The 8,857-nt window shown below is 46.7% G+C and overlaps 1 long non-coding RNA gene across 2 annotated transcripts in view; it reads right to left on the reverse strand.

Annotated features, from left to right (window-relative positions):
• Positions 1–8,372, reverse strand: part of LOC130355317 (uncharacterized) — a 38,520-nt gene extending 30,148 nt beyond the window's left edge. For both annotated transcript variants that reach the window (XR_008888475.1, XR_008888474.1), the window contains exon 1: positions 8,236–8,372. This is a non-coding gene — a long non-coding RNA (uncharacterized LOC130355317). The remainder of the gene's footprint in view (positions 1–8,235) is intronic.
• Positions 8,373–8,857: the final 485 nt, after the last annotated feature.

Consider the following 8,857-nt stretch of genomic DNA (forward strand, 5'->3'; position numbering starts at 1 on the left):
TACCAACATATGTCAACTTAAAGTATAATAATAATGACTGATGGAGACACTAAGTGGAGAATGTAGACTTAAAAATGAATGATCTTATCATGTGTGTTCAAGTCCTTAAATGACAAGTCTCAAAGTATGAGCAATTGACAAAGCCTGTGAATAGTTCAACGTCCACAATGACAGCAGGATCACATGTAAGCCTCTTAAAGTCATGCAGTATTGACAGACTCTGTAAGTGCACCCTTGTAGCTATTAATGTATCAAATGTATAATGTGTAACTGGGTGAAGTATGGACTTAAGCTGTAAGATATGATTATGCAGCCTTAAAGGGGTACTCTGGTGAAAAACTTTTTTTTTTTTTTTTTTTAAATCAACTGGTGCCAGAAAGTTAAACAGATTTGTAAATTACTTCTATTAAAATATCTTAATCCTTCCTGTTGTTATGATTCGGCAGGCTGGAGGTGGATCCTCTGCGTCAGAGAGGGATTGGCGTGGACCGTACCGGTGGACCGGTTCTAAGTTGCTACTGGTATTCACCAGAGCCCGCCGCAAAGCGGGATGGTCTTGCTGCGGCGGTAGCAACCAGGTCGTATCCACCGGTAATGGCTCAACCTCTTTGACTGCTGAGACAGGCGCGGTACAAAAGGACAAGGCAAGAGCAAGGTCGGATGTAGCAGAAGGTCAGGGCAGGCAGCAAGGGTCGTAGTCAGGGGCAACAGCAGAAGGTCTGGAACACAGGCTTGGGACATACACTAAACGCTTTCTCTGGCACAAGGCAACAAGATCCGGCCAAGCAGTGAAGGGGAAGTGAAGTTATATGAGCAGGGAGCAGGTGGAGGCTAATTAGACTGATTGGGCCAGGCACCAATCATTGGTGCACTGGCCCTTTAAATCTCAGAGAGCTGGCGCATGCGCGCCCTAGAGAGCGGAGCCGCGCGTGCCAGAACGTGACAGCCGGGGACCGGGACAGGTAAGTGGCTTGGGATGCGATTCGCGAGCGGGCACGTCCCGCTATGCGAATCGCATCCCCGTTGTGAATGTCAGTGCAGCGCTCCCGGTCAGCGGGTCTGACCGGGGCGCTGCAGAGAGGAGAACGCCGCGAGCGCTCCGGGGAGGAGCAGGGACCCGGAGCGCTCGGCGTAACAGTACCCCCCCTTAGGTCTCCCCCTCTTTTTGTCTCCTTGTCCCTTCAAATGAGACAAGAACATAGGGGGCGACTCTTGAGTTTCCTTCCGGAAAAAAGAGAAGTCCTGGGAAGCAACATCAGTGGCAGGCAGTCCAGAAGAAGTGGGAATGGGGAGGGGGGCAGAGGGTGAAGCTTGTCACGGGGCAGAGTGTTACCAGGAAGGGGGCTATGAGGAGCAGATGTGAGGCATCGTTTGTGGACCCGGTGGTCCAGTCAAGGGTGGGAGAATGACATTGGAGCCATGGCAGACCAAGGAGGACTTCAGAGGTGCAGTTGGGCAGAACAAAAAATTCAATTTTCTCGTGATGCAGTCCAATGCTCATAAGCAGGGGTTCTGTGCGGTAATGCACAGTGCAGTCCAATTTTACTCCATTGACCGAAGAAATGTAGAGCGGCTTGACGAGACGGGTCACCGGGATGCAGAACCTATTAACCAAAGAGGCCAGAATAAAATTTCCAGCAGAACCAGAGTCCAAGAAGGCCACAGCTGAGAAGGAGGAGTTGGCAAAAGGAGAAATCCGCAAGGGCACAGTGAGACGTGGAGAAGCAGAATTCACACCAAGGGACGCCACTACCATTTGAACAGGGTGCGTGCGTGCGTTTCCCAGACGCGGAGGACGAATTGGGCAGTCCACCAAGAAATGTTCGGTACTAGCGCAGTACAGACATAAATTTTTATCTCTGCGGCGAGTCCTCTCTTGATGGGTCAGGCGAGACCGATCCACTTGCATAGCCTCCTTGGCGGGAGGCACAGGGGTAGATTGCAAAGGATACTGGGAGAGAGGTGCCCAGAGATCAAGGTCCTTTTCCTGGCGGAGCTCCTGGTGTCTTTCAGAAAAACGCTTGTCGATGCGGGTGGCCAAAAGGATAAGTTCAGACAGGTTACCTGGAATTTCTCGTGCGGCCAGTACATCTTTGATGTTGCTGGATAAGCCTTTCTTGAAGGTCGCGGAGGGCCTCATTGTTCCAGGCTAGCTCTGAGGCAAGGGTACGAAACTGGATGGCGTATTCGCCTACGGAAGAAGTTCCTTGGACTAGGTTCAGCAAAGCAGTCTCGGCAGAGGAGGCCCGGGCTGGCTCCTCGAAGACACTACGGACTTCAACGAAGAAGGACTGGACTGTGGCTGTGGAAGGATCATTGCGGTCCCAGAGCGGTGTGGCCCAAGACAAGGCCTTTCCAGACAGAAGACTAACTACGAAAGCCACCTTAGACCGTTCTGTAGGAAATTGGTCCGACAACATCTCCAAATGCAGGGAACATTGAGACAGGAAACCACGGCAGAGATTAGAGTCCCCATCAAATTTGTCCGGCAGAGACAAGCGGAGGCTAGGAGCGGCCACTCGCTGCGGAGGAGGTGCAGGAGCTGGCGGAGGAGATGGTTGCTTCTGTAGCAGTGGCAGAAGTTGCTGTAGCATGGCGGTCAACTGCGACAGCTGCTGTCCTTGTTGGGCGATTTGTTGGGATTGCTGGGCGACCACCGTGGGTAGGTCAGCGAGACTTGGCAGCGGCACCTCAGCGGGATCCATGGCCTTGTTGCGCTATCTGTTGCGACTGCTGGGCGACCACCGTGGTAAGGTCAGCGACAACTGGCAGTGGGACCTCAGCGGGATCCATGGCCGGATCTACTGTTATGATTCGGCAGGCTGGAGGTGGATCCTCTGTGTCAGAGAGGGATTGGCGTGGACCGTGCCGGTGGACCGGTTCTAAGTTGCTACTGGTATTCACCAGAGCCCGCCGCAAAGCGGGATGGTCTTGCTGCGGCGGTAGCAACCAGGTCGTATCCACCGGTAACGGCTCAACCTCTCTGACTGCTGAGACAGGCGCGGTACAAAAGGACAAGGCAAGAGCAAGGTCGGACGTAGCAGAAGGTCAGGGCAGGCAGCAAGGGTCGTAGTCAGGGGCAACAGCAGAAGGTCTGGAACACAGGCTTGGGACATACACTAAACGCTTTCTCTGGCACAAGGCAACAAGATCCGGCCAAGCAGTGAAGGGGAAGTGAGGTTATATGAGCAGGGAGCAGGTGAAGGCTAATTAGACTGATTGGGCCAGGCACCAATCATTGGTGCACTGGCCCTTTAAATCTCAGAGAGCTGGCGCGCGCGCCCTAGGGGGCGGAGCCGCGGGCGCCAGAACGTGACAGCCGGGGACCGGGACAGGTAAGTGGCTTGTGATGCGATTCGCGAGCGGGCGCGTCCCGCTATGCGAATCGCATCCCCGTCGTGAATGTCAGTGCAGCGCTCCCGGTCAGCGGGTCTGAACGGGGCGCTGCAGAGAGGAGAACGCCGCAAGCGCTCCGGGGAGGAGCAGGGACCCGGAGCGCTCGGCGTAACACCTGTACTTATTAGCTGCTGAATACTACAGTGGAAATTCTTTTCCGTTTGAAACACAGAGCTGTCTGCTGAATCATGAGCACAGTGCTCTCTGCTGACATCTCTGTCCATTTTTAGGAACTGTCCAGGGTAAAAGGAAATCCCCATAGCAAACATATGCTGTTCTGGACAGTTCATAAAATGGACAGAGATGTCAGCAGAGAGCACTGTGCTCGTGATGTCAGCAGACAGTTCTGTGTTTCAAAAATAAAAGAATTTCCGCTGTAGTATTCAGCAGCTAATAAGTACAGGAAGGATTAAGATTTTTTAATAGAAGTAATTTACAAATCTTTAACTTTCTGGCACTAGTTGATTTAAAAAAAAAAAAAGTTTTTTCACTGGAGTACCCCTTTGATGAGTACCTATCATCAAAAAAAACTTTTGATATTTTGTATATTACTGTATTCCAAACAACTTTCTAATTTCAAGTATTTAAAAAAATGTTTTATTAATGTGTATTTTTATTTTGAAAAGATGACCACTAGGGGTCTCCCTACCTGCCGCAAATTTCTTATAGAGTTTGGACTCATGCTGGCCTGGCACAAGTCCTAACTCTCCTACTTCAGCCGGGACAGCCTGAGGGTGGAAGTGGTCCCCTAGCAGGCTTCAGTGATGTCGCACCTGCTGCGGGACGCACACTTTCTCTTGCCCGGGGCTATTTGAGCAAGTTACCATGTAAGAAACAGAGCTTTTTAAAGCTCATTTTTAAGGGTGGGAGGGGTGTTAGGAGTAGTTAGAGACTATCATCTGAGCTAGCTTAGAAAAAGATTGTTTCATGACAGGTACTCTTTAAAGGGTTATGTTCACCTTTGCAACCAATGTTGTTTTACTCCAATTCACCTTTAAAAAATAAAATAAAACTGTGCTATCTGTAAGTTTATAGAATGTAGTTGTGTTTATTTTATTGTTTTTAATGTCTTTAAATGAAATAAAATTACATTTAGCTTGAACTTTATGACTACCTATAGCAAAAAAAAATTGTTACATTTTTAGATCTACAAATTAACATTAATACAATAAAATAAACACAACTACATTTTATAAACCTAAGAATAGTAACAGTTTTATCCAAAAAGACAGCTGTCACCTGCCCGTATGACTGGAGAATATTCCAAGAAGCCAATTTATGTGTCTGAGATGCAATTGTACAGACATCGGGGATTATGAGAATGAAGCAGAAATGTTTAAGAAGAAATTTTGGGATAAAGGATATGAGGAAACCAAGTTGCAGATGACTAATAAGGAGGTACAAATAATGGAAAGGGAAACCCTATTAAACAGTAAAAACCAGATAGGTAATAACAAGGTAAACACGAGAATTACCCCATTTTTACATAAAAAGGACATCTCCCCTTGCCATCAATGTAGAGCCTGCCAAAGTACAAAGAACATCACCCGTTTTACAGTTAAAAATAATAATGTGAAATCTATCTATATATATATATATATATAACTCAATGTGTGTGTGTATGTGTTTGTGTGTGTATGTGTCTGCGTGTATGTATGTATGTATGTTCCACAAAAACGTCCAAACGGCTAAAGATATTAACATGAAACTTGGCACACATGTTACTTATATGTCAACAACAAACATAGGATAGGTTATTTAACCCTTACTCACCCCCATTTGCCAGGGGCAGGGTTTATGTTTAACCCCTTAACGACGCAGGACGTATATTTACGTCCTGCGCCGGCTCCCGCGATATGAAGCGCTGCGACCCCGCATTACATTGCGTCGGTCCCAGCGCTCATCAACGGCCGGGACCCGCGGCTAATACCACACATCGCCGATCGCGGCAATGTGCGGTATTAACCCTTTAGAAGCGGCGGTCAAAGCTGACCGCCGCTTCTAAAGCGAAAGTGAAAGTATCCCGGCTAGTCAGTCGGGCTGTTCGGGACCGCCCCGGTGAAATCGCGGCATCCCGAACAGCTTGCAGAACACCGGGAGGGCCCTTACCTGACTCCTCGGTGTCCGATCGACAAATGACTGCTCCATGCCTGAGATCCGGGCAGGAGCAGTCAAACGACGATAACGCTGATCACAGGCGTGTTAATACACGCCAGTGATCAGCATAGGAGATCAGTGTGTGCAGTGTTATAGGTTCCTATGGGACCTATAACACTGCAAAAAAAAGGAAAAAAAAAGTGTTAATAAAGGTCATTTAACCCCTTCCCTAATAAAAGTTTGAATCACCCCCCTTTTCCCATAAAAAAAATAAAACAGTGTAAATAAAAATAAACATATGTGGTATCGCCGCGTGCGTAAATGTCCGAACTATAAAAATATATTGTTAATTAAACCTCACAGTCAATGGCATACGCGCAAAAAAAATCCAAAGTCCAAAAAAGCGTATTTTGGTCACTTTTTATACCATTAAAAAAATGAATAAAAAGTGATCAAAAAGTCAGATCAAAACAAAAATCGTACCGATAAAAACTTCAGATCATTTTTAAAGTATACATTTTCCTGCATGTAGTTATGATTTTTTCTAGAAGTACGACAATATCCAACCTATATAAGTAGGGTATCATTTTAACCGTATGGACCTACAGAATAATGATAAGGTGTCATTTTTACCGAACTAGGCACTGCGTAGAAATGGAAGCCCCCAAAACTTACAAAATGGCGTTTTTTCTTCGATTTTGTCGCACAATGATTTTTTTTTCCGTTTCGTCATAAATTTTTGGGTAAAATGACTGATGTCACTGCAAAGTAGAATTGGTGACACAAAAAATAAGCCATAATATGGATTTTTAGGTGGAAAATTGAAAGGGTTATGATTTTTAAAAGGTAAGGAGGAAAAAACGAAAGTGCAAAAACGGAAAAACCCTGTGTCTTTAAGGGGTTAAAGTCCAAACGGCTGGAGATATTTCGATAATACTTGGCACACATGTTACTTATATGTCAGCAACAAACATAGGATAGGTATATTAACCCTTACTCACCCCCCATTGGCCAGGGGCGGGGTTTATGTTTAAAGTCCAAACGGCTGGAGATATTTCGATAATACTTGGTCACATGTTACTTATATGTCCACTTAAAATATAGGATAGTTAATTTAACCCTTAACTACCCCCATTTGTGAGGGTCGGAGTTTTTGTTTAAACTCCTATGCAAATCAATGGGAAATGTATGTTCCCACATAACTTCCGTACGGCTGGAGATATTTCAATACCTGGTACACATATTATGGATCAGGATATGAGGACGGGATGGGAGGTCGGGATAGGAGGTGGGGATAGGAGGATGGGATAGGAGGACGGGATATGAGGTCGGGTAGGAGGTCAGGTAGGAGGTCGGGAGAGGAGGACGGGATAGGAGGACAGGATATGAGGTCGGGACAGGAGGACAAGATAGGAGGTCAAGATAGGAGGTCAAGATATGAGGACAGGAAAGGAGGTCGGGATAGGAGGACGGGATAGGAGGATGGGATAGGAGGTTTAGATAGGAGGTTGAGATATCAGGACGGGATAGGAGGACTGGATAGGTCGAGATAGGAGGTCGAGATAGGAGGACCGGAAAGGAGGATGGGAAAGGAGGTCGGGATAGGAGGTTGGGATAGGAGGTCGGGATAGGAGCTCGAGATTGGAGGTCGGGATTGGAGGTCAGGATAGGAGGTCGAGATAGAAGGTCGGGATAGAAGGTCGGGATAGGAGGACGGTATAGGAGGTCGGGACAGGAGGTCCAGATAGGAGGATGGGATAGGAGGTCGAGATAGGAGGACAGGATGGGAGGTCGGGATATGGGGTTGGGATATGACAATAATATGTGAGGACTGGATATGAAGTCAAAAGCTTCCTCCTTTGTTTATTTTCCTCCCCAACAAAGATTAGTAAGAAAAAAACAGGCAATGCCTGGTACTCAGCTAGTATATATATAAAACTCAATGTGTGTGTGTGTATGTGTGTGTGTGTGTATGTATGTATGTATGGTCCAGCATCACGTCCAAACGGCTAAAGATATTAACATGAAACTTGGCACACATGTTACTTATATGTCAACAACAAACATAGGATAGGTAATTTAACCCATACTCACCCCCAGGGGCAGGGTTTTTGTTTAAAGTCCCATACAAGTCTATGGAAAATATATATTACTGCATAACTTCCAAACGGCTGGAGATATTTCGATAATACTTGGTCACATGTTACTTATATGTCAACTTAAAATATAGGATAGTTAATTTAACCCTTAACTTCCCCCATTTGTGAGGGTCGGGGTTTTTGTTTAAAGTCCCATGCAAATCAATGGGAAATGTATGCTCTTACATAACTTCGTACGGCTGGAGATATTTCAATACCTGGTACACATCTTACAGTTTGGGATATGAGGACAGGATAGGAGGTCGGGCTAGGAGGTCAAGATAGGAGGATGGGATGGTCGGATAGGAGGACGGGATAGGAGGTCAAGATAGGAGGTCAAGTTAGGAGGTCGGGATAGGAGGACGGGATATGAGGATGGGATAGGAGGTGGAGATAGGAGGTCGGGATAGCAGGTCAAGATAGGAGGATGGGATAGGAGGACAGGATAGAAGGACGGGATAGGAGGTCGGGATTAGAGGTCGGGATAGGAGGACCTGTGGAGAAAAAGGGAACAAGACCGACGGACGGCGCCTCGTGTATTACCCGGGGGTAAAATAGTGTTGAGTGGGGGGCAACCCCACAGAGCTTATAGATGGCTGCTCACCTGGTGATAGTAGTAATGCGCATGTAACCCATAATCAAGTTGGGGTACTGTTAGTGTGAGCCGCTGCTGAGCCAAAGGGTTGCAGGAAGAGACAGCGTTGTCCTGGAGTAAGTAGTAGAAGCAAGGCAGGAGAAAAACCCTTGAAGTTGGCGCTGCTGACTCTTGTGCGAAGGATGAGGTAAAGCCAGGGGTATTAGAAAAGTCCTCAGGAGGACATTTTATTGAGAGAAAATAAAAAATGGACACAATTACTCGTTTTGGGAGGATCCCTCCCTTCCTCAGATCAGGGTAACATGGTAATGGTATAGACAGGTTTATATGGCCCCAAAATGGACACCAAAAACAAAGGGGAGGAGTTACAGTAAACAGGTAAAAACACGGTACATAGTACAAAATAGTAATATAACATGGTACATACGGTGGGCATATATAAAAGAACATATTTATTAGGATAAAGTACAGAAATAGTGCAGGGTTCATAGGTTGGTGTGATTTTGCAACTGCTGTAGAACCGCAGTGGGCTGGAAGTTACCTACCGCGGTGTGTGAATAGGAGCTCCGTATGTGGAGCGCAGCCTCCTGTGTCTAAACGCCGTGACAGGCTGGTTGCCACAGACACGTTA

Source organism: Hyla sarda, chromosome 2, assembly GCF_029499605.1.
Source record: "Hyla sarda isolate aHylSar1 chromosome 2, aHylSar1.hap1, whole genome shotgun sequence".
NCBI lineage: Eukaryota > Metazoa > Chordata > Amphibia > Anura > Hylidae > Hyla > Hyla sarda.